Source organism: Lepisma saccharinum, chromosome 1, assembly GCF_977018435.1.
Source record: "Lepisma saccharinum chromosome 1, izLepSacc3.1, whole genome shotgun sequence".
In the NCBI taxonomy this organism is placed as follows: Eukaryota; Metazoa; Arthropoda; class Insecta; order Zygentoma; family Lepismatidae; genus Lepisma; species Lepisma saccharinum.
In genome coordinates, this window is record NC_139229.1 from 62,113,329 (window position 1) to 62,141,234 (window position 27,906).

Here is a 27,906-nt window from a genome sequence, read left to right on the forward strand (position 1 = left end):
CAACTTGGACCGAATTTAAATTGTGCGAGAAAAAAGGTTCCGGTCCTGCATCGGAACCCAGTAGAACCCATTAGAATTTACGGGTTCCTGGACCTTCAACAACCCTGCTAGCAGGTGCTGTCATTAATGGAAAATAATTTGAAACATCTAATTCTTTATGACACACTCCACAAGTACCTTACTCAAAAAATGTGGTCAATTATTTACTGAAGTTCATTTCTTGTTATGAAACACAGCTTGCAAAAAATCAAAATATTACATTATGGAGATGATTAAGGAAACTTACTTCATGGTTTCAACGTTCTTTGTTCCAGATGCCTGTAACTACATCTCATTAAATTCGACCATGACACCTTTCAGGCTGACTCACTCATTGTTGCCAACCTAACTTCAAATAGAACTGTTACCCGCCGCGCACTCTTACCCCACTCCACCCTCTTCCCATTTTATGCTTTCGTATTTTACCTCTCTTTTCTACCTCTTCGGGTAACGTAGTCGCCTTTTATTCAAGGGATACCGGGTTTGATACTCGATGGAGGCATATTGTACAGTGATTAGAATCACACTTCAAACTGTAAGTCAAAATAAATTTTGTCAGATGTCGTCTCCAAAAATTGAAGTGCGTTTAATATGAGTGCAATGCGTTCACCGGATTTAGTTAAACAATCAGCGAATTGGAAACACTGTAATTGAAATATCTGTAGGTCAAGGTGACCACGCAAGAAGTATTTAAAATATAAAATTATTATCAGACAACCATACATTATATATAATTAATCTAACGCTCAGTGGGTAGTTAATACATCCAAGATTTGTTTTGCCACAGGAGCGTAATGGACAGTCGGGCGTGCGCAAAAAAAAACAAAAAAAAAACTACTGTTGCCTCAGTGGAGATATGAACGCCATTTCAATTATGGTTGTTCAGTGATGAAAGAACGTTTTATATTTCAGGGAAAGTTAACAGACATAGTTGAGGTTCTGAAGGTTCTCAACAAGTGATCGAAAATGAAGCTAATGACGTCAGATGCTGCGAGAGCTCGAGTATTGTTATGACATCTATCGAGATACAACATATGGCCTCATAGAACGTAATTAAGATTCATGAAAACGTTCTGATTTAAATTATATAATAATAAAAACTATATTTCAATAAACTTACAGTTGCGTGTATTTTTTATACATTTTAGCGTTGACACCCGGCATAATTTAATAAAGAATAGCGTTATTTTGTAATAAAATTAAGTTCATACAATAAAGCCGCTATTATATAAAGTTAACTTCTTTTGAGGTGTACATTCCATTCTTTGTTTCAAGGTTTTGAACATAGGCGTCACTTGGAGGAGTAACGGAGGCACTTACCCCCCGACAATTCCCAACTTTAAAAAATTTACAATTTTATGCTATTTTTCGTTAAATTATTGAGTAATTTTTATGATTTCGGAAATGTAACAGTTTGTACGCTATTTTTATGGGTCTGTGTACACCCCCTCCTACGTTTGACCCTAAGTTACACTCATGGTTTTGAAAATTGAAGTGCGCATTAGAGTAAATACGGTAGTAACATTTATTATTGGTACCTGAAGAGAAAGGCACATGAGAGGGAAATACTTCTTTTTTCTTTTCTGTTTGCGAACATAACGAAAATACATGCAAAATAAACATCTGCCGGGAAAATGTGTTCAAACCGGAGTTTGAAAACTCAATGTTCATATTTTCAGACCCATAGATCCGCTCGCTATCCCGAATAAATTGGAAGAAGAGAGGCATATCCCATTTTAATCCCTGATTAGCCATGAGTGGCACTCGCATCGCATTGTTCTGATGTGGAAGTCGACATCAGTCACGGGAACCGGCAATTTTGTTTTCGGTTGCAGACGTAAAAAAAAGAGAGGGGGAGTCCATTAACCATAGTCATTTGTTAAAACGTCAAGGTAAATGGAGGTACGCTAACGAGCCACTAGAGGGTGGTGCTGTTCCGATCCTATTTTTGCTTTCCGTGACGTCAGTGGAAGCAGATCAGGCAACAAGTTATCCTGATAGTTAAAATCGATTTTTTTGTTGTTTTATTTACATTCGTTGTCTGTTTCTTTCCGAAGTAGTTTTCTTAGGTTTCTAAAGTGATGTGTAAATATCAAAAGGCATACCTTTTTAATTATAAAATAAAGATAATATAATGGTTTTGATATTAAGGGTATCTTCTGATCATCTCGGATGGAATGTTATTAATGCTATGCATTGCATGTCACTGAAATATTAGCCTTTCATGATAAATGGCGTTCCTAAAACCGTACATTTTAAAGTACACATTCTTAAATGTTAAGTACATATATTTACAAATTTCCCGATACTTTAATTTCTTTGAAAACAGGCACTCCAGAAGCTTCGTGCAAATATAAATATGCACCAAATACGCTATCCTGTTAGGCGATAACAGAAGTTTGAAAATTTGAAACATAAGTATTTAATGTGTCTTACTCATATGGGGATCGTTGGCGGAAAGAAACACGAATATTTTAATTATTATGTTAAATACTGCCTTTAGAGATATACTTCTGTTCCTTTGACTGATTTAAGCAATTTGCTACAAGAAAATAAGATGGAAATGCTGGTAGTATGTTTTTATATACAGTAAAACCTGTCTATCCCGGAACATGATGATTCCGAACAAAATTTCCCGTCTTAACAGTTTTCCTTCTTATACAGGGTTGACTTTAAATACAGTATTAAGCGCTGCAGGAAATAATGGAAAGACAGATTTACATTTCGCATTACTTATACGAGTGTAGAGTACTAATGCATGTTCGTACATGAATAAAAATGCGATACAGTCGCAATAAGCATAGCAGAGATTACAGTAAACATGTTGGTACACTTTTTACAGTATTGTAAGAACGTACAGTACGTACTTATGTATCTTTTCGAACCCGGGACCCCTGGCGTCGTAGCGCGATGTGCATAGAGGGAAAGAGAAAGATTGAAAAATGTAATAAGAGAGGTGAAGAAAGATTGAGATAAAAGTGAAGAAAAAGAAGGAAACAAAGAGAGATAACAAGAAAGAACAGAGGAGAAATATACAAAGAAAGGTGGAGAAAGAGGGTAAGAGATGAAAGAAAGAAACGGAATCGTAACAGCTATGAGTATTGTAGCGCATTCTTTCATATCGACAATGTTACCGATAAGCGAGTGGCAACAGAGGCGTGTTCCACTTACAGTATTGCATTGTTTTCTTGCGAGGGATAAAAATAAAGGAAGACATTTCCGTCTTACTGAGAATACAATCATCTCGTTGGTATTTAAATGGTGTCCGTTTCCGCGTTAAGGAGGTTTCCGTCTTAAGCAGGTCATTTTCAGGTATAAAATCGGTCCGTTCTGGAGACTTTTTTCCCCCGTATTTACAGGTCTCCTTCTTATAGAGGTTCCGGGATATGCAGTTTTTACTGTAGTATATTTCTTATGTTTCGAATGGTTTCAGTAACTATATATTTTGAGATTTTTTTTTGCATATTTTACTGTTGTTAGTACATAATTATCCGGGTTGTAGTAATTATATTGATAACATATCTCTTAGGCGGTATTTAACGTTCCAAGGAAGCCAGAGAGAGAGAGAGGGGTGGTTATTGAGTAGGCTATGTGTTTTTGCGTGAGAGGGGGGAGTATTTTTCATATAAATTCCACGATAGATCTATATATGGGGCTATGGAGACCTTGGGGAAGCAAATGCTGGTGGGAAGAAATAGTTCAAATTTTCGCCAGCAGGTGTAAATGTGGGAGCTTGGAATCGGGTCTCCCTCATCGCACAACACTTCTGCAACCTTTCGTTCTGACGTCAGCAGAGCCTGTTTTTATTTTTAGGCTAAATGCCTACGTTGTTAAGTTAGGCTAGCTAGATTTAATTCTTTTAGCATAAATAATAAATTTGCAGTGTATTTATGCTAATAGAACCAAACCTAACAGACCTAACCTAACAACGTAGGCATTCCTCGTCTGACGTCAGAACACAAGGTAGAAAAAGTGTTGTGCGACAAGGGAGACCCCTTGGAATTAAATATCCTCTACTCAGAGCCCTCTGGAGACCGGTCGAAGAAACAGATTCCAATGAAACTTGATAGAGAGACCATGGAGAGCTGGGGAAGCGAATGTTCATGGAAAAATAGTTAAACTTTTCACCGCTAGGTTGAAATGTTTCGCTGAAGTAACAACATCCAGTATTTTGAGTTTATGTCGGTACATCAGTCTTCAATATGCGCCCTGTCCACCTGGTGGTGGAAATTTGAACTACTTGTTTCCCCGTCAGCATTCGTTTCCTCATGGTTTCCATAGCCTCAATACAAAGTTTCGGTTCAGTTTGTTGCTTAGGACGGGCTCCAGAGTTGGGCAACTTAAATTGTGGTCACCCGGTATATGCTTCCTTTTTTTTTAGTTTATGATCTTCACATTTGTAGTGATTTGTCTATACCAGTGAAGGTAAAAGTACATTGAACTGAACTGTGAAATTTTATTCGTTGCATCATGATTCTTTCTAATTGCTTCGATGATCATCAATCTGATGCTACTGAATGCCCAGCAGAAGACTAATGGTATCATTTGTCTGCAGCAATTTCCAATACTTAGCTGACCAGAGATATTAAGTTCCCTTCTCATCAATCCTCAATTAAATTAATACTATGCGTGAGGTTAATTATCTCTATTGGTGCTCGTGTCGTTGTCCACAAGTTGAACGCGTGCTATTCATCATGCTTGTTTTCTTCTTCCTTTTTTCCTGATCGTGGACAATTTGTCAGAATCGATCACTTCCGACCTTTATGGCTTTCTGTTTTAGTGTTTCCCATCAGCCTTCGCAGCTACGTAGCTAGATATTTTGGTGCCATAAGACCCAGGCCCCTCCTCCCGCACTTCCAAAAACCGACGTTTTATGTGCGTGCTTCGATATTTTCTTCATATGCCATGGTTTGTGATATTTACATCCTACAAATTTTGAAATGAGGAAACGAAGAGAAACTGATTAAAATATAATATAAAGAATCATTGTTTGCATATTCAAATATATATGTCAGTTATGTCTTAGTGTTTTAACAACACATTTAGAAACGTACCATTACTACTCAAGGTGCATTGATTTCATCAAGATTTAAATCAGGTGTTTTTTTTAAAAAGAAAATCACTGATTTAAATAACTTTATATAAATAGTTGGTTCCGGTATCCCATTCTACATCCTCGATTTCGGAGGGGTTTTTTTTCTTATGAAGATTAAGTAATGCTAATTATGAAGAAGAAAAGTTTGGAGCGCGGAAAAAAATATTTACGAATGTACAGCCGTTTGAAGTTGAGATATTGTCGTTTGAAATTGTTGAGTCCAAATTTCCCACCGATTTCGGGCTCCGCCCTTGGGGTAATTGACCTACCGCCCCTACTACTACCGCGGCCCCGCCTTTATCTATAGAGTCCCTTTTAAAGGTGTGTTAGAAATTGGCCGGAGTCACCTGCCTCCAATACTATTTCTCACTGTTTTCCGCATTGACACATGAAGATACCAAAAAATGAAGGCTAAAATTAAACCTAAGAAGATAACTTACCTCTTTTTACCATGGCCAGGCACTGAATTGCGGGTGGAAGTTAAATTTGTAAGTCCAAAAATGAAGTAACTCCTACGTTGAAAGTCCTTCTTGTCCTTTCCCACAGAATACCACCCTCCACTCCCTTCCGATCATAAAAATAAGAAGTCGCAAATTATCCCATCCCACAAGTCATTTAGAAAATACAACCCTCCCCTTTATGACCTGCAGTTGCCAAAAAGAAATAATTAATAAATAATCAATAAATAAATGAAATCCAATGTCTGAAATGTCCAACCCGCCAATATATCACACAAATAACATATCGCAATCGCAAATGTTCCCATTGCACAAGTCAATCATAAGAAGAAGAAGAAGAAAATCAGACGTGCGCCTGTGACATGAATTCATGATCCGAAATCTTCAGACTTGCGCCTGTGACATGAATCCATCATCCGTCATCATAGAAGCTCTGTAAAACCTTTTTGACGTTACGCAAGGAATTTTAATTTTATAAACAAACGTAAGTTTCGTAGCACGTAGATCTAAAAAATTAACTTCCGCGCTATTTGCAAACACTGTTTGTTATGAGGAACTAAATATTTTCACGAAAATATTTGAAATGTGCCTGAAATCGAGGGTGGAGAAAGGGATATCGGAGTCAAATAGTTTGTAGAATAACGTATATAAGGATTTTGTAGCATCGGAATCACTTTGAAAATATAATACTCTCGTAATCATTTAATGGCGTTTATTAGGTTCTAAGAACAGAAAAGAAAGGAAACAAACTATATGTATAAAGGGTGAAGCTCATACAAAAGGAAATATGTGATGTGTAAACTATAAACACACTTAAATTTTTCTTGATTTAAAATTCAAACATTTTGTGCAGAAAAATGTAAAAATACTAATCATGTTAAACCGTAAATATTGTAATTATCATTAAACTGTAAATAAATATGACAGCTGATATTTTGCAAATTATAATTTAAAATATACCAAAATTCAGCTACAAAGTCTTTAAAAAATAGTTTAAGTTACAATTGTAGAGTACGTCAAGAATTTTTTATTTTACTGGAATAAAAGTTACTGAAATTATGTATTATAGTTTCATTAACACACTTAATAATAGGTTCATATGTACAATATCAGAAACCGAAAAATGTACATTTATATATAATTTATTTTTTATTTGCTTTAATCAACATTTTCAAGTATTTTACAAGGCCGTTTACTGGAAAAGGCCTTTCTATAAAAAACATATATCTATATGTATGGTTCCAAAAACAATACCAGCAATTTTAAGCATGTTTTTTTTAATAAGAAAATCTGATACAAATTTAAAAAGTAATAAAAAATACGCCCCCTATACGCCTTCATGGCGTGGTGCTATGCACAGGGGAACACTTTACCTTTTTTTATAAAAAACATGATTTTTATTCACCCTGTTACTACTACTTTTCGAAACAGAAAATTCCAGCAGTGTGTTAGCAGCTCGTATCCCTGCCAAGTGTACATTTCTCTGTCGCATATTCTGACATTGTTTTTTTTTTTTTAAAAAGGAAGCTTTCAATGATGTCCTAGGCTCCAACCCCGCTTTGGCCTGAGTGTTTGGCTTTCAGTCCTTTCTTTATCTTATGCTCTGCTTCATGATTGGATACTATTTATAGTGCAAGAACGTACAGCAAATAATTGGTCGAATTTGTAAGACTCTATTTTCACCAAGACTGAACAGAAATACATAATACTGCAACCATTTGAAAGAGAGATATTTGCAGTTTCGCACAAACCGTAAACGCATTCGACGCGCGCTCAGCGTGTGGCAAGACAAATGCCCAAGCGGTAATCCCATTCTCGCCAAATGTCTTGTGTGAATTTCCCGATGGCGATGTTGATGCACCTTCGTAGTTCTGGCAGTGTCTGTGTAAGCACTACGTTCCTCCACTTCCATAGACACTACCAGAATTACAAAGGTGCATTATTCACGAGCGAAATTGACGTTAAAATTATCGTTGGTTCAGAGGAAAGTTCATCTGCCTCTCATGCATTGTGTGGTAATTCCTCTGTTTTCCGATAGATGTCAGTCCGAATGCTGAAGGTAAATGCCACGCTGTGAGATATTACGGGTATTCTTTCCTTATTTCATTCTTCATCATATTGTTCAGTTCAATATTGTTTTTGCAATAATTACAGCATTTCCTCTAGTAATAATTATTATTATATTTTATCAATACCTGATTATGACCTAACCCACTGAGTATAATAATTAATACACAATATGTACAATATTCTTTCAAGATGTGATCAATAAATAAGTGTTGTTTCTATTTGACTTGCAGCATTGGTTGCACATGCACACTTGTAGTGAGATCAGTGACAAAATTAAGTGGATAGGCTTAGCAGCGGCGGAAATATTTTCTGGGGTAGGGGGTTGCATTTAATGTATCGGTATCTAAAGAATGCATATTTGCGTTAAATGAGCATTTATATACAGGGTGATTCAGAAGTCATGGTACAAATTGTAATGGTGAAAGGTCCACACTACGCTTCGTGCCTGTATCTCCGGGCCAAGTGGATGAAAAAACAAGTCTCTGCGCAAGTAATGACTCGAGAGGGCTAGACTAATGAACGCGTGAGAGGAGAAAACGCGGTTGCAGCTACCAACCGTTTGCATCAGCGCGCGCTGCTTTGATACGGCCCAATGCCTTTCTCCCCTTATCTGCCGTTATGCGCGACCTTGCTCCACAGGTTCCTGAGACAGGGTGTAGAGGAATACAAAGCGAAAATAAGTGCGATCATCATCCGTCCGCAAGTGAATCCTTTGAGACAGAATGAAACTGAGATATGTGAACACAGCATCAAAGCTGATCATATCTTTGGAACAGGAGAAACTTAAAGATAGAGTGTGTGCCGAAATAATTTCGTGTTTTTTCCGTCTTTTTTATCCATATTTTGCCAACTGTTGAAGATTTCCCTTTAAAATGTTCCTCCTTTTCCTTCAAAATTTTCCCTTTCCTTCAAAATATCCCTTTCTTTTCTTCAAATTTCCCTTTTCTCCTTCAAAATTTCCCTTATGCACCTTCAAAATTTTCCTACAGGGAAGAAAATTTCGTTGTATTTACCATCACAGTACACGATATTCAGAAGCAAAAGAGAACAATATAGACAATACACAACCGTCGCTTGTAGGCTTCATCTATGGAACCTGTACTAGCTTTATCTTCAATGTAGATGCCACGCGAGATGCTCAAAACATGGAAGAAAACCTGTTTCAAAAATTTCCCTCGGACTTAACCTCGAGGCCCAGCGAGTATTAAATTAAAAAGCAGCATGGAGAACATCATCTTCCAGGTGGATCCAGGCACTTTTCTTGCAAACCTTTTGTGATGTATAAATTAAATACTCCTTTACCCGCCCACGTCACCTGCTTAGTTATGCCTGTCGCCCGGAACTCCTCCGGGCTGATCCTCAATGATCCGGAAGATTAAACTCCAGAGCTGGATTTCATGTTTTTTTCACCCTAATCTCCTCTCAACCCCCGGAACATCATTGCAAGGGTGGAAGTCAGCGTTCTCGTCCTCTGTCTCAACTCCTGTCTCCATGGTAACCGGAACAAGGTATGCAGATGCGTTTTAGAATGCAGCATCTGGTGAGTACTGGAAAAATCGTCCTTCGCGGACAAGGGAAAAAAGAATGGGCATAAAAATAAAGTAAGGGAGAATGGTGAAAGTGTAGCAAACTGGAGAATCAAACGATGAAAGAAAAAGGAGAAAAAATGTTTCTGCTGATTTTGTTACATGGAACTCGAACCTCGTTCCTTCACGCTTGAAATATGTTTTCCATAGCAGTGGCTCTCAGCGGAATTTTTTTCGCATGACCCCCAATCTCCCTCCCTTAGGTGGTTCAGTCGGTAAAGATTTCTATCTCAGGTTTGATCTCTTGGCTGGGTATAGGCCTCCCGATGGCGCAGTGGTAGTGTCGTCGCCTTGTAATCAAGGGGTCCCTGGTTCGATACCCGGTGGAACCAAGTAGTTGTTCGGGTCCCACTTTAAACTGTTGGTCCAGTCCCGACTAGCCTTACAGTGCAAAAAGTAGACTTAAAACACCAACTCATCAATCAATCTTGGCTGGGTGAACTCGGGAGATAAATTTTTCCCTGCTCTGAAGTACCTCCTACTTCCCAGAATCTCTAATCAGTAAGTACCAGGATTATATAAGCAGCAAAAGGGTGATACTGACCACACCAGTGCAGTCGAGATCGAGTTTATAAACACACACAGCGTTACCTCCATCACCTCTGTCAGTCGTTCTCAACCTTCCTGGGGCCGGCCTCCGTGGTGGAGTGGTTAGCACATCGCGCTACGGAGCCAGGGGTCCCGGTTTCGAAACCCGGTCTTGGCATGGATGTTTGTGAGTGTCCATTTATCAATTTCATCATATCATCACTCATCCCCATCTTTGCAATTAGCCAAATGTGGCACAAAAGCGAAGTAAAATAAACCAAACCAATCAATCAACCTTCCTGTGGTTGCGGCCAGGTAAATTATTTTCTTTGTAGTCGACGCCCCGATCCTATCTTATTTGTTAACTTTATGCATTAATTAATACGTATTATTGAAATTAAATATTAATAAATAAATTATGACGTAATCATAAAGAGCAATAGTTCGATTATGTCTAGGATTGTTGACACATGTGAATAATAGGTTAAAATTAGTTGTCAATCGCTATTTTCTGCAGGGCAACTTCATTCAATGAATCTGGTAAATGTTGATTTTCATTGGCATGTTGCATTTTCAGCACTGAAAAATTCCAATTAATCAGAATATTTTCACTAGAAAATAAAATTATTTTCTTTGTAGTCGATGCCCCGATCCCAACTATTGTAAACACCTATCTTATTTGTTAACTTTATGCATTAATTAATAAGTATTATTGAAATTAAATATTAATAAATAATTTATGCCGTAATCATAAAGAGCAATAGTTCGATAATGTCTAGGATTGTTGACACATGTGAATAATAGATTAAAATTAGTTGTCAATCGCTATTTTCTGCAGGGAAACTTCATTCAATTAATTTGGTAAATGTTGATTTTCATTGGCATGTTGCATTTTAAGCACTGAAAAATTCCAATTAATCTGAATATTTTCACTAGAAAATATTTGCTGATGAAAATTGCTGTTCAAAAATTAAATTGACAAATTTCAGGAGAACCTCTCACTGCCAGATATAATTGATGTTAAGGTCCGTAAGCAGGTCGCGGCTCGGCGATTGAAAAGCATTGCTCTATGTGACTTAATAGCATGGAGCAAAGTACAGTCAGATTACTTTTGGAACACTTCCAACTGAATGCGCGAATCTAACAAGATTGATTCGGTGGGTTAAGTCCACTTTATGCACAGTATGGCTAATCGGGACTGGACCTACAGTTTAAAGTGGAATGCAAACCACTATGTGCCTCCACCGGGTATCGAACCCAGGACTCCTTGATTACAAGGCAACGACGCTACCACTACGCCATCGGGGAGGCCGAGCTTACCAAGGGCGCATGTGCTGGGTTGAGATGACGTCACTGGCTTGCGTGCTGATTGGTGGCTACGGGATTGTGACTAGCTGCGAATCAGGAAATGCATAACAGCTGAAAAATCTACGAACATAACCTCACTCCACCATTCTACTTTCCAGTTGCAGAGTGGAGAGCAATATGGTATTTCTATTTTTTTATTTTTCAAAAACATAATCAAAATTTTATGTACATTATTTTATTGATAATAAAATCCATAGAAAAATACTTGGACCTAAAAGAGATGAGGATATAGGTGAGTGGAGAAGGTTACATAAATTAGAACTACGCGTACATATAATTTGTATTCAAGTCCAGATATTATTATAATAATTATATCAGAAAAACTTAGATCGGTGTGCCGCGTGGCACGAATGGGAGAGGCAAAAAAGTTTACAGGATTCTTGTTGGGAAACCTGATGGTAAGAGACCTGAAGGAGGTTCACGACGAAGATGGAAGAATAACATTTAGATGGACCTGTGGATGGAAAAGATTGGATTGATCTTGCCCAGGATGAGGGACAAATGGAAGGCTTGTGTTGCTTCAGCCATAAATCTTCGAGTTTAAGAAGGCTAGAGAGTTAGTTAGTTAGTAGCAGAGTGTGCATTTCTGATAGTTAGAGAAGGCATAGAAGCCGAGTGTGTTAATCTATATTTCACTTTCGAAGGAACCGGGTTCAGGTCCCAAACATTGTGAGTGTCCGTTAATTCCACTTTTCGCATTGCAGCAGTATCCGCTTCGACGGGTCGGTGCTGGATAGCGAGTGCGCTAAACTTCAAACACACTATAGTTGCTAAGTGCACAGGTTGCCATTCATGGGCTGACTTAGACCACCATACCAGTTCACTGGACCTTTAAAGTTCCATCCGATGCAGAGCAGAAACTTGTATTCGAACCTGTTCCCTTTGAACCATCGAATCTACCATATGGCCAGGCTTCAGCCACTAGATTTATGCGACAGTTTTTCAAATAAAGGTCCATTTTTCGTCATCCGTTGGAATCGAGTACATGGTTGTCGTTGATGCTCTCCTTTGCGTCTGATGACCTGTAAGTTCTTGGAGTATTTTTCAAGGTCGTCTCCTTCGAGAGTCCAGTTGGTGCGGGTGTCGAATATTGGTGCTATGTGTATATCTGACCTCAGTAGATAATCTGCGAATGCCGATTGTCGACTCCTGTTGAACAAGAGGGAGCAGTCAATGGTTGAAAACCTTCCAGACCCACAAACTATTATCGCCTTTTTAGAAGCGACGAAGCCAACATGAAGTAGTCCCTTTGCTGATTCCTCCAGGACTGTAAATGCCACAAAGTTTTCGGCATTCGCCCTTGCACTGAACCTTTGCAGACACCAAATACACTACTTGACACCAAATCAACGAGGTGTTGTACTTTGTGTAACCAACTAGACGCGCGAGCATAGAGAGAGCCAAAAGTGCAGCGAACTACAACAGGCTATAGTTGTCGAATCGAATACCTCTAGTCATAATGTTTTTATGGTCATTGTAAAATTCCTAACGAACACAAGAGTTTTGGTAAAATCGTAATCGACGAACTTGTAGTTGCAAGTATGACAAATATAACGAATGTTATAAATTCCTGAGAAGTTTTGAATCACTATACTATGTAATCTCCCAATATCTGTTCTGCGTATCAACCACACGAATTATATTTTTCAGATTTATTGCATTACGTTCACTAATTTCGCTCAAATGCAATACCAAGTCAATCCTCCAAGGTATCACTTGGTCAGCTCTGGAGCGCCGAAGCACATATTAACGGTAGTTATATAATTTTCAACTTTATCCCAACTGCCATCCTAACCAAAGAAGTACCCTCCAAATTCTCGTGCATTTATTTCTTTACGTTCCAAAAATCTAGTCTGGATAGAGTTTTCAAGAATCTATGTAGCACGGTATTGCATTAGATATTCAATGATACGACCGATTTCACTCAAATACTATTAAATTTTCAACCAAAGCTTCTAAATTCGCTGCTAGTAGTGTGATCGTTATATTCATGACTTTACTCCCCTTTAGACCCAGTCCGTTTAAAACACGTACTATACGTATTTCAATTTTTTTTTTGGGCAAATTGCAAGTCAAGCGTTGGTCCTACTTACAAGTAGAGGTTTAAGATAATAGGATGAGATGTAGTAAGGAATGAGATTATGAATAATATGTTTTTAAAAAAGTCGAAAATGATACATAAAACGTGGTCTGTATCTTAGATTACACCCTGAATAATTCTATAATAGTATATTTCTTTTTAAAAGTACAGTAAAATCAAAGTATGCATCTTTCTGTTAAATGTTGACGTCATCGTTTCCATTTCCCTGCTTAACATTCGTTAAACTTAAACGGTTGCAGAGCCTGCCATCTATCCGTAAAAATATAAGCTTTTATGTAGGTTTAATGGAAGCTTGCAAACGAAATAAGTTCAATTTATTTTCAAAATGTATTGCAACCTTCTGTTCAGAAGTCATTGAACCCTCAATTTTAAACCTTCCCATCCAGCAAAAATTGATTTTTTTTTTTAACTTTTTGCCTGAAAGAATATATATATGGCCGCTAAATCGCGATATATTGAACGGGCTACGTTTGTCTTTTGTCATTCTATAAGATATGGAAATAACATTCGGATCCTTCGTTTCCCCTGGGTAATGGTACGGAAACATCGAATCAATGGCTTCTCCGGTTGGTTCGTATTTCCACTCAATTTTTCTTTTCCGATGGGTTTGCATCCACATCGTGTTCAACGCTTTTATGGTGTCTTTCCTTCTAGTTTCTTCAACATTCGAGGAAAGCGATAGTATTAGCTGTACCAATAAAACCTAGAGAAGCAATTTTGTCGTATTTATTTATCTATAACTCCCTATTCATTGAATTGGGGGGGTTTAGTAAAGTTTTTTTCTATCTTTTAAACTTTATTACTATTATTATTATTATTATTATTATTATTATTATTATTATTATTAGATGCAGACAAGTGTACAGTTTATAATTTAAATGAACATTTAGATTGATTGATTGATTTATTTGCTTTATTTTACTTCGCCTTTTGTGCCACTTTTGGCTACTTTGTGAAGATGGGGACGAGTGATAATGTGATGAAATTGATGAATGACACTCATAAACATCCATGCCCAGGCCAGGATTTGAACCCGGAATCCCTGGAGTACTAGCGCGATGTGCTAACCACTCCGCCTGTCAAATATTTAGATTGTAATACAGAGTTCCTACTGATCTGAAAAAAACAAAACAGGAAGATTCAGGGAAATCTACTTGCGAGACAAAATATCAGGGAAAAATCAGGGAATTTGAACATTCACCCATTATTATTATTATTATTATTATTATTACTATTATATGCAAAGAGTCTATAATTTTCAATCCAAATATTCATTTACATTATAATACAGGGTTTCTATTGACCTTAAAAACCACGAGAGGTCAGAGAAATCTACTTGTGAATGAAAATATCAGGGATTTTGAACATTCATCCATAATTATTAGTATTATTATTAAATTAAAAAGTCTACAGTTCCTACTGACCTGAAAACAATGAAAAGTCAGGGAAACCTACTTGTGAGTGAGAATATCAGGGAAATTCAAGTAATTTTAGAGTTTTATATTTGTCAGGGTTTGAAAATGGAAATAAATTTCACTATTTCGTGAACCAGCTTCCTTGGCACAGAGGAGGTTGGTATTCTGTATGGAAATGTTTTGTCTCTTAATCTCAGTCGTCTATCTAAAATATTTTGTCCGAAAGTTTATTTTTCAAATTCACGTTAGGTAGCTTTCAGCGTGAAGTGGCAGCGGCACTAGTCACTTGATTGATTGATTTGATTGTACTTCCATTTTCTGCCAATTTTGGCTAATCGCAAACATGAAGATGAATGATGACAATTTATTTATTTATTTCGTCTTCTTTTACATGGCGAAGTTAAAGCTGTGGAGCCCTTTCTTCCACTTGACCATGAAATGGATGAAAGGACAACGACGAACACATGAACACAACACAAGTCCCACTGAGAACAATACCGGCCATGTGTCCAGACGGCCAGAGCCTCTTTTGCCTGCAAAATCCACCCCGGGGCGTACTACATGGAAGACAGGTTGGGTGTACCTGTCTCTTGGAAACGAACCTTCAGAAATAAATGCACCCATACCAAAGTGACAAGACACGTGCTTCCAACTGCACGTGTCACTCGGATTGGGCTGTTTTCTCAATGGCGCACATTGTGTCGTATCGGTCTGTTGGTTGCGCATGTGCAGTGATGTTCTATTACAGACCGAAGGGAAACATGTCGCATCGGTGTGAAAGCTGCCTTAAACTTAAACTCGAAACTTTCAGTGGTTCGATTTTAAGTCTAGGAATTTTTTTTTTAGATTTAAGTCCACTTTATGCACAGGAAGGCTAATCGGGACTGGACCTATAGTTTAAAGTTTGATCCGAACCACTTTGTGACCCCACCGGCATCGAAACTGGGACCCCTTGATTACAAGGCGACGACGCTACCACTGCGCCATCTGGAGACCTTTTAAGTCTAGGACTCCACCAACTTTTCCTCTAAGTCAGGGGTTTCCAACTGGCGGCCCGCGATGCCAGTTTGCAAAATACATTAATTTTAAGTATTTTTATTAAAATACGTTCTATTTTTACTGAAGGAACAGTTTCAGAGTATGGACTTCCTTAAACAACTGGCGTTTATAACAGATATCACAGGTCATCCGAACAAACTGAACTTGAAACTGCAGGGAAGAAACCAGCTGGTGTCAGATTTAATGGGAAACATAAATGGGTTTCGTAATAAACTGAAGATTTTCAACGTTACTTTGGAGAGGAATAATCTGGTCCATTTTCCAAGCTGTCGGCGGCTAGCAGATGATGAAGAAACACTGGACATTTTTTAATTCAGTGCAAATATTAAATAAATAATGAATGAGTTTGACTCCAGATTAAATATTTTGAAGAACTTAAAGCAGCATCCAGCTATTTAGCAATCCTCTTGGCGTTAACATCGAAGAACAAGAAGTTTCTCTCCTACTTGAATTGTGTGATTTGCAAGGCGATGTGTTCCTTCAAACTAGCCAAGAAAAGGGGCCAGAGTTTTTCAAATACCTTTCAAACGAACGCTTTCCAAACCTTCGTAGTTTTGGACAAAGAATGACATGGATGTTCCGCAGCACATACACGTGTGAAAGTGGTTTTTCTTCAATGAAGTTCATCAAGAACCGCTACAGAAGCCGACTGCTAGATTCTTCACTGCTTCACCCACTGAAACTTTCAAATACAGAAATTGAAGTGGACATTCCAACTTTAATACAAGAAGCAGATCGGCCTCAATTTTTACATTGAACACTTACTATGAAGGATTCTTATTTGTATGGTGTGTTTTTCATTTCTTTAAATTCATCCATAAGTATTGGGTTTTTGTGAAATAAATTGTAATTATACAATTTTGATTTGTGATTCCATTGTTTTTAATGCCTCATTTTAGAAATTTAGGTCATGCGAAAGATGGTACTACATTCTCAGTTCAGTACTTACAATTTTTGTAATTTTTAATCCCCCCCCCAAAAAAAAATGCGGCCCGCCAATCAACTGCTGGATATAATTTTGGCCCTCGGACCTTTTGAAGTTGGAAACCACGGCTCTAAGTTAAATATAATGCAGCCAAGGCCGCCCACAAGATTTTTATCTAGGAGGGGAACAGAGTAAGATTCCATATATTGCCCTTCAGTCATAGAAACTTATATTTTACGTTTATTATTACGTATTATTATTTATATTATTATTATTGTACAAATCGTAAAAGTAACAATTGACTTGCGTGTTGTTGACAAGTTCAAACGTGAGTCCATTATTTAAAAAGAAACTGGACTCGCCTTCCTTCCTTTCCACAAACACCAGTCACTTTGTTGATGAACAGTTCCCGACTTTTCATAACAGTCAACATGATTATAATGTCTCTTGAGAAAATATTCTCTCGTTATTTGTTGGACATGGCAGTTAATTGCTGTAACTGACAGCCTGTAAATCACAGAAAATATCGCTACAATTTCACCATTCCAATTTCATGAACTTTTCCAGATGCGACAAAGGGGGAAGGAGCCCCCTTGGCCCTCCTCTGCGGGAGACCTTGAATGCGGCACTCAGAAACAAAGCACTGGTGTATAAAGTTAGTTTATGTCTGCTTAATTTTCTATTTTAGACCGTTAGTTTTCCATTATTTCCTTCTTGTTTCACCTGAACAACATCTGGCGGATGTAATCAAAGGTATGCATCGCTGTTTTACTGCTTTGTCCTTCTCGTAGCGTTCTCCCTTGACGTCTATTTACTAAACCCTGTTTTATTGTTGTTCAACGACTGCCGCAAAATGTTGGAATGAGCCAGCCTGCTCCGCAGGGTAAACTTTTACAAGCAAATTACTGTTGGTCAGTTTCTAAACAAAGTTGCCACGTATATGCCGAGCGAAACTTTCCAACATTTCTCTACAATCTAATTGGTTAGTTAATTGGGGAATCCTTATTTTAACGGACACTGAGCTTTCTCAGTGCCGATTGCTCACCCTTAGGGAGAGTGTGATAAATCATGATATAATTAGTGGTTGTTATTTAAACAAAAGAACAAGTATCCTTAGCGTGGTCTATTTCTAATTGACCACTAGATGGCAGAGAATCTTGTAGCATCCATTAACAATATCATCTTGGGTTGCTCTGGGTTCGAGACCGAAGTAAGCCATTTATTTTAATCATAATTATTGTTACAAATAACCTGTAGAAGCAGGAAAGACATGTTAAATTACTACGTATATAACAGAAACAAATATTTTCTACTTAATTCTTTCTGAGCTTTGAGAAAAGTTCGTTACTCTCACAGTTCTCCTTATTTGCGTAATATGGTTATATCAGAGGTGATATTGTCGATTGAAGCACGTTGCAACCTTGCCTACAGGATTGGGAATCCGTTGAAATCAAGTTTAATGTACCTTGAATGCTTCAGTTGACACAGTTTAACGTGTAATTTGGGTTTCTTTGTTCGTATCTGATCGTGTCAGTTGATGAATTATTAGTGTATCACACGGATCTGCATCTGATATAACCTTTAATGCATTACTGTGTATTTTGATGCAGAAAATGGGCATCATTATCCACATTAGTGTGTCGCTGTAGTAAAAAGTCATATTTGTGTCCTTTGACAAATTTTGGATTCATTTTGTGCATGACTGCTTCTTTCTAGTTTTTTTTATTTACTTTATTTACTTCTTCTTTTGGATGGCGAAGTTAAGGCGCAAGCCTTTTCTTACACTTAACCATTGCCATTTCTTTCATCATCGTCCCTTGTAATGCCCTCAAATAATATTACGTTTCAGTTTAATGTTTTGCATTCTTGATATGTTATTCCAACGTTTATTACTTCGTAAAATATTAATTAAGACACAGGCAAGTCTTTTAATTAAACTAGGTCGACTTCAATCTTCTAAATACATCATAGCCTCCTATCAGTGACGTCATACATCCAACTCGCTAGGTCATGTGAATGGACCTGCCTGTATATATCTACATAATAAGTTCTCTATCAAATAAGTTGTCTACATCTCGACGAGTCAGCGGGCGAATAAGTAAAAAAAAAACCTTCTGCCTTGTAACTGTATTCCTTTCTTTCAAAATCTAAATCACATTGTTCGCGTGTAGTTATGCGTTTCACTTTAGAGGTTATGGCGTCATCCATCAGGCCTGCAGTCTCATGCAGCCTAAAGCAAAAGTACTCGTATCTCATCTTACTCTGGTAGCCGTTGGGGGCAGCACGTCCTACACTCTCTACGGCAGGTAGAACTGGTGCATTAGGGTGGATTCATCTGCGTCTTTGTAGTATTTATATTAGGGTAAATCATAGGCGCAGTTCAGGCGGGGTCTGGCCCCCCCAATTTAGAAAATACTAATAAAAATAACACATGATTAAGTTCAGTTACTACATTTTTGTTATGAAGCCATACCGCAAATCTTGACGTTTGCCATGATGGCATGTGCGGTAATTGCGCCGCAATAGCGGGTCTTAGACGATTTGATTGATGTGTACAGTTTGAAGAAAGAAAAACGTAAAATGACTTTGGGTTGAGTCAACAGTTACTGCTGAGGCATCAAATGAACTTTTCAATTTATTTTTTCTAAAATTTCTGAAGCTTACTATTGTACCGTAACTTTTTTAAAGTAATACAAGTATTGTATCAATAAAAAATAATGAAATGCAAAATGCAATAATCGTACTGTTTTGCTTCTTTTAAAACTGACAACCAATATACTAATTAATATTTGTTTACTTAAGCGAGAAAATTTAACATTTTCAAATCTAAAAAGCCTAAAACTCAGTGTTTTTATGTTATTTTTTTATTTCCGTGGGAAGTGCTCCGGACCCCTTATAAATTAGGGGCTATTCAATAACCAATAACCCTCAGGTACATCATATGCTTCTCCCAGAGTCTGCCCCCCAAAGCAAAATCTCAAACTCCGCCCATGGGGTAAATTTAAGTTTATAAATTATTTTCTTGTATATCACACTAGGTATTATCTTCGTATAAAGCACAATTTATTTTGTTATGTAATGCTATCAAGACCCACTCGATGATTTCCGGATTAGTCGATGTCTGCCTGTTGGGGGTACATTACGAGGTGTCGTGTCATTTGCGCCCAGGCTTCTTATCGGTTCATTTCCGCCTTGACATATGTCAAGATCTTCCCTGGCTGGTTTTCCCACAATCCAGAGTGTCATCACCGCCGCGCGCACGTGTGTTTATGGCCACATGATGCATAGTGCATAAAGTGGACTTAAAACATAAAATCAAACGTGTGTTTATGACGTTGCAAAGCTGTGGTTACACTGAAATGTTAAACATATCCAGAGAGTCAAATATGAGTTTTCTTTACTTATTTCAAAAGACGTTACACAGGATTACTTGTATCAATTTTATTCCACAACACAAAATACATAAATCAACATCAGTCTATTAACTATTGTTAAAATATTGCATGCAAGTACTACGTAAATCTACGAATTTAGGTAAAAATGGCAAAGGAAAAAATGGCAACGGAAAATTTTCTTGTGCTTCACAGATCTAATTACACCAACTTGATCCATTTTCACATTTTTTTTACTTGGCCCCACGATGTCATTCAGACAATCTGGCCTTGGCAGTCAACGTTTAACATTAGTCCAAGAGGAACCCGAACATATGGCAATTAAAATATTCAATAACCTACCAAATTATATTCAATCAGGAAATATGACAAGTTTCAAAAACAAATGTTAAAAAAACGATTAGTTAATAACGAATATTATAGAGTAAATTGTAAATTATAGAAATTTTGTAAGTATATTTTTTATCTGAACTGTACTGAACCCTCCAAATACCAATGTATATTGTTTATATGGAGTAATGCAATTCGAATTCAAACATCCTACAGAGTAAAGACTGTAGGCTTTAGTGTGGAAGCAATCAGGTGCATCCAGCAAGAAAATGAAGCAGTGAAAGCGATCATTCTGCACCTGAGAGAGGACAACTGCCAAAGAAGAAAACTTGCCATTTTCACTTTGGCCATTTTTTCCGTTTGCCATTTTTACTTTTGCCATTTTTTCCCTTGCCATTTTTACCGGACACCAAATGTACCCTTGGGAAGCAACATAAATGTGCCAGTCTATTGCACTTAATTATTAGAGTGTACACTACATAAAATCGTCAAAAACATTATAAATACAGTGTTATTTTTTGCAAACATTATACAAGTAATAGCTACGTATATATAAACAATATTGCACAACAACAATACTAACGTTATTTGAATTCTTGTAGGTATGCAAATGCTCGAAGGCACCCTCGAAGATATCGCCCGAGCTTCTGCACTTCGAAAGAACACACTCAACACGTTTGTCCATTTCGATGTATTGATATTTGTGTGACAGTGGAAACACGTTTCTTAACACCTTAAGTACTGCACTTTCAAAGTCTAGCTTGATCACTTTTGGATTAATCTCAGGACAGTAGTTCTTAATGAATGAAAATAATCTTTGATAAGTTCTTTCAGTTTCGTCCTGAAGTAAAGCATAAACTACAGGTGCTACGTTAGTAGCAGTATTCTTATTACCGATGTCGATATGAAAGGTATACAGCTGATAAAACTGTTTGGAGCAGACGCCAAATGTGCCTTCTAAAACTAAGGTTTCTGAGGCTGCCAAAACATCTTAATCTGACACTAGCAAAAACTAACAACTGCTTTCCATTTTCCGTGTCGTCAAGGTGAAGAAATGGAGAACCGTCATTAAAATACTTCAAAGATTGTGGTAAAGTGAGATGATCTGCATCTGGTGCATCTCCTTTTTCTGTTCAGGTACACTTTTGTCTGTCGTAAACAGGAACGTTACTAACAATATTCAAACCTCGGTCTAGACATTCATCCACTTCTTGTCGGAATATTTGCCAAACAGGCGTTAACACTTCTTCACGAACTCTTCTTGCAATTCGTAAGTTTCTTCTTAATTTATAGCCCACATGTATGTTCCGGGATGCGCACAATTCTTCCATTTTTGACGATTAACACACCTCGACATTTAGGATCATCCTTTTCCTTAACGCAAACCTAAAAGAAGATTAACATTTCAACATTAGGTCTCAAGAATTTTATGATGACACACGTTTTCTAATAGGTATAAATGTTTACATGTGGAAATTTGCTTAACCAAACTATCGAACCATCCTTGTTATCCCTCGTCTTCCTATACTGCTGGCCTTCGTAAATAAGGGACGATTTTCCACGCGTTGTTTCTATCATGTCCATGTTCTCAGCCATCTTGTCGACTCTCTCAAGTCTCAGTTTTATATAAATACTAATTTCCCAATGTAGATCATTCATGTATATTTTCATCTTGCATTCATTTATCAATCACCTTCCTTATCAATCAAAGATAAACACAGCTGCAGCTGGGCAACGTCATAAACACACTATGTGCGGCGGTAGTGACACTCCGGATTGTGGGAAAACCCACCAAGGAAGGTCTTGACATATGTCGCGGCGGAAATGAACCGATAAGAAGCCTCGGCGCAAATGACTTGGTGCAAGCGACACGGACTCACATTACCATGATTCCACTCGTTTATCTTAGTTTTATCCTCAAATTATGAGAAAAATATTATCATTCTTTTCAAACACAATATGATTAGGCTACATTTTGAAGGTATGTCTATTTGAATTATTGTTATAGGTATAATGTGGTGTTATATCATGATAGATAAGTAAATCTTTACTTAGAATTGTTGAATGGAACATGTTCTTATGATAGAAAATGTTAATATTATAAGGGTGTCTTAAAAATATGGGACATTTTGAAATGGAAAATAAAGGAAGAAGATTAACTTCCAAGCAAATGTATTCATGGAGATGAATGGTACTGGGTATGCAAATTAATTGTAAACATGTTATTAATTAGAACATGTTTTGAAGATGACGTTAGGAATATGGCTACCGTTAGTAGTACAGGTGGCCCGGTTCTAAATAATCTTTTGAGGCTCGAATCATCACTTGAGGCTCGTCGTAGCCTTTTATGATGTATATTTTGAGGGCAGAGTTGGCAACACTGTGGGCCCACTGTAGCCTTTTATGAGGGGGGTCTATTGCCCTCTGTTTACATCTGGCAACACTACCGTAGATTTTTTGACAGTGTTGTTAACCTACTGGGTTTTTCACTGTAAATTTTCATCAAAGGACCTGAGGGGTCCATGTATTTTTTATGTCTGGCAATACTGTTGGGGGCACAGAGTTGGCAACACTGTGGGCTCTTACTGTAGCCTTTTATGAGGGGGGGTCTATTGCCCTCTGTTTACATCTGGCAACACTACCGTAGATTTTTTGACAGTGTTGTTAACCTACTGGGTTTTTCACTGTAAATTTTCATCAAAGGGCCTGAGGGGTCCATGTATTTTTTATGTCTGGCAACACTGTTGGGGGCCTAGTGTTGGCGACCTGCGGGTTTTTACTGTAGCCTTTTATGAGGGGGACCTATTGTCCTCTTTTTATATTTGGCAACTCTATTGGATGTTCCTTCTTTGAGGCTTGGGTTTTGCCAACCCATCCGAAGAAAATTCCACTATATGATCTTTCACTGGCTAAGCTAACCTACAAATAGAAATTGGCAACACTGACGAGACTCGAATTATTATTTGAGGCTCGTCGGTGTTGCCTACCCACTCTACAAAAATTCTACTATATGATTTTTCACAGGTTAAGCTAACCTACAAATAGGAGTTGGCAGCACTGACTTATAAACCCACTGGGTTCTCTTGGCATGTTTTTTCATGATGTGTTGCTAGGCTATTGAGCATCTTGGCGTATACAATGTATATATTTTGAGAGGGGGGTTATAGCTTTTTATGCTGTACGAATACTGGAAGCTTGACAGTGACAACCAACAGAGTAGGTAAACCTACATCCAGGAACTGGCAACACTAGTTTCTGACAGTGAATTTGAAATAAAATATTAAACAAAATACATGAGTAAGCACTGTGATTACAAATAGTACCAGTGTTATGCCCCCAACTCCAACTGGACAACTGGGGAAAATAATTGTACAACAATTTGTACCTAATTGTACAATACTTGTACCTAATTGTACAACATATACACAGACATAAAAGAGAGAGCCTTCCCGTAACTTACTTCATGTACAATTTATATGATTTTACAACTGTGAAAAGAAAGCATATGTGTTCTGTATGCACATATTCATTCTTATTTTTCGAAGTTGAATGAAAGCACATGTTTTTACGTTCTCGTAATACTAACCTTGCTCCACTGATTTTAAATTGCTTCCATCCGCTTTTTTTTTCTGTGTTATTTCCGTATGCACGCAACATTCGCTTTCAATAGTATAATGAAACACAGAAGGAATGTTAGTATAGCAGGCTCCGAGTTTACAATTTATTAAATTAAACAATAATTTATGTAAGAATATACTTGTACTTACCGAACACAAAATAATAAAAGCACATGTGAATATTTGCGTGTGTTCATGTTATATGACGACTGAGTAAAAAAATAATATTGACTCCCCGAAAGATAAAAGTTCCTAGTTCGACATCAGATGCATGCAAATTTTATGTTTTGCTCTCCAAAATCTTGATTTTATGTTTGTGCTATTTGTCATACAGCAGAGGAGAAGAGGGGAGAGAGAGAGAGAGGAGGTACTATCAGCGTCATCTATTAGCAATAGAAATAAAAAAGTAGGTCAAACTTTTTCAACACCCAAACATTTTAAACGTCCTCGCTTAGTAATACGATCTAGCTGAAGACGTTTAAAAGAGTACTCTTAGTCGACGAAGCTAATTGCTAGGGCCCCTATATTACTAAATTATTCTTTAATTTGCATATTTCTCATACCGCCATATGTTGTTCTAGTTGACTTCTTCCAAAAAAAATGCTAATTAGCGAGAGTTAATTAAGCAAGGCAAGTAAAAGAAGCAAAATAGAACAACATATGGCGGCGTGAAAATATGTAAAAAATTCGATTCAGAGGTGGATCGAATTAAAGTTGGGGGATATTTTGCATTTTTTCCCTATAATGTACAAAACATTTACCGTACATAATCTTTTCCATTTACAACAGTATAAAATAAGAGGAATGTGTGACAATATCCATATTAATTAGGAAGGTATGTTGTATGCTAGGTTAGCTAATTGTGTCTTCTACAGCTTCACTGTATAGAGGAAAGATGGAAAAAGAGAGCTCTACAAAAACTGGTGCTCTTAACAATATTGTACGTCCGTGAAAATTATATATAAATAAGACTTAAGCGTATTATCTGCTTTCATGTCAGATTTTACCAACCTGTGAGCTGTAGTGTTTAGGTGAAAAGCGACCTGCTCAAATATGATACTGTTGACAATATTGTACGCCCGTGAAAATTACATATAAATAAGACTTAAGCGTATTATCTGCTTTTATGTCAGATTTTACCAACTTGTAAGCTGTAGTGTTTAGGTGACAAGCGACCTGCTCAAATATGATACTGTTGACAATATTGTACGTCCGTGAAAATTACATATAAATAAGACTTAAGCGTATTATCTGCTTTCATGTCAGATTTTACCAACCTGTGAGCTGTAGTGTTTAGGTGACAAACGACCTGCTCAAATATGATACTGTTGACAATATTGTACGTCCGTGAAAATTACATATAAATAAGACTTAAGCGTATTATCTGCTTTCATGTCAGATTTTACCAACCTGTGAGCTGTAGTGTTTAGGTGACAAGCGACCTGCTCAAATATGATACTGTTGACAATATTGTACGTCCGTGAAAATTACATATAAATAAGACTTAAGCGTATTATCTGCTTTCATGTCAGATTTTACCAACCTGTGAGCTGTAGTGTTTAGGTGACAAGCGACCTGCTCAAATATGATACTGTTGACAATATTGTACGTTCGTGAAAATTATATATAAATAAGACTTAAGCGTATTATCTGCTTTCATGTCAGATTTTACCAACCTGTGAGCTGTAGTGTTTAGGTGACAAGCGACCTGCTCAAATATGATACTGTTGACAATATTGTACGCCCGTGAAAATTATATATAAATAAGACTTAAGCGTATTATCTGCTTTCATGTCAGATTTTACCAACCTGTGAGCTGTAGTGTTTAGGTGACAAGCGACCTGCTCAAATATGATACTGTTGACAATATTGTACGTCCGTGAAAATTACACATAAATAAGACTTAAGCGTATTATCTGCTTTCATGTCAGATTTTACCAACCTGTGAGCTGTAGTGTTTAGGTGACAAGCGACCTGCTCAAATATGATACTGTTGACAATATTGTACGTTCGTGAAAATTATATATAAATAAGACTTAAGCGTATTATCTGCTTTCATGTCAGATTTTACCAACCTGTGAGCTGTAGTGTTTAGGTGACAAGCGACCTGCTCAAATATGATACTGTTGATAATATTGTACGTTCGTGAAAATTATATATAAATAAGACTTAAGCGTATTATCTGCTTTCATGTCAGATTTTACCAACCTGTGAGCTGTAGTGTTTAGGTGACAAGCGACCTGCTCAAATATGATACTGTTGACAATATTGTACGTTCGTGAAAATTATATATAAATAAGACTTAAGCGTATTATCTGCTTTCATGTCAGATTTTACCAACCTGTGAGCTGTAGTGTTTAGGTGACAAGCGACCTGCTCAAATATGATACTGTTGACAATATTGTACGTCCGTGAAAAATTACATATAAATAAGACTTAAGCGTATTATCTGCTTTCATGTCAGATTTTACCAACCTGTGAGCTGTAGTGTTTAGGTGACAAGCGACCTGCTCAAATATGATACTGTTGACAATATTGTACGCCCGTGAAAATTACATATAAATAAGACTTAAGCGTATTATCTGCTTTCATGTCAGATTTTACCAACCTGTGAGCTGTAGTGTTTATTTGACAAGCGACCTGCTCAAATATGATACTGTTGATAATATTGTACGCCCGTGAAAATTACATATAAATAAGACTTAAGCGTATTATCTGCTTTCATGTCAGATTTTACCAACCTGTGAGCTGTAGTGTTTAGGTGACAAGCGACCTGCTCAAATATGATACTGTTGACAATATTGTACGTCCGTGAAAATTATATATAAATAAGACTTAAGCGTATTATCTGCTTTCATGTCAGATTTTGCCAACCTGTGAGCTGTAGTGTTTAGGTGACAAGTTATTACGTAATATAATGATGTCATATCAGTTGTGTTGTTTTCTGATTGGCTTAGTGTCTCGAGTAAAAAACAGAGATTTTGATTGGCTAATAATTTATACGTGGTGTTTTCTGATTGGTTTAAGTAAGCAAGATTTCTATTGGCTGTCTAAATCTCACCTTTACTAAATTAACAAAGGAACCCACATAACGGGGGGATAGAACCTGAACGGGCTCCACCAAAGTATAGGAGACTAGAAGCATATAATTTGGCGGAAAAACCCAAGTAAGGCCATAGAGAATATTTCAAAAATAGATTTTTTTTTTAAAAAAAATTAACAATTATATTTTGCATTGCACAGTATTAGGTATTAAATAACATACCCCCAAAAAATCTCTGCATTATGCGTTCTGTAAAAAATTGCCCTACGTGCCAAATTGCTGTGTCAAGTAAAAATTTTCAAAGACACTGTCGTATTTGTGTGCCGGGAAAGCGAATATGTGCGACCAAACTGTGCTCTAAGTGTGGAAAAAATATTACTATTGCCAACTTCAAGCGACACCAGCTTACTTGCAAGAGCACTGGAACATCTCTACCGCAACCTTCCAAGCGAAAGGTAGAAGTAACCTCCCTCGATGCATCGCCACCTGCCAAACGCGTCAAGCTGGCGAAAAAAGCAGACCGGTTTGCGTTTGAGCATTTATTAGAAGACTTTGACATAACATCAGACAGCTTCTGCGATGTGCGTAGTTTTCTGGAGAGCGAGCGAGCTAAGATAATATCCATCCTCAACGATGCATTGGCCACACACTCCACTAAATTCTATGCTGTGCTATGCTGCAAGTATAAGAAACCGTCTGATGAAATATATAAATTCTTCCATGCCACAAAAGCAAAAACACTGCATCAGGCAGATATCACTAACCTCGACAGCATCTACGACAAGTTTGTCGAGGAGCTTGTGGCAAAGCACGAGGAGCATCAGGCTGAAGGCTCGGGCGGTTCGCTGTGTGGCGACCCCCACGAACTTCGTCTGAAACT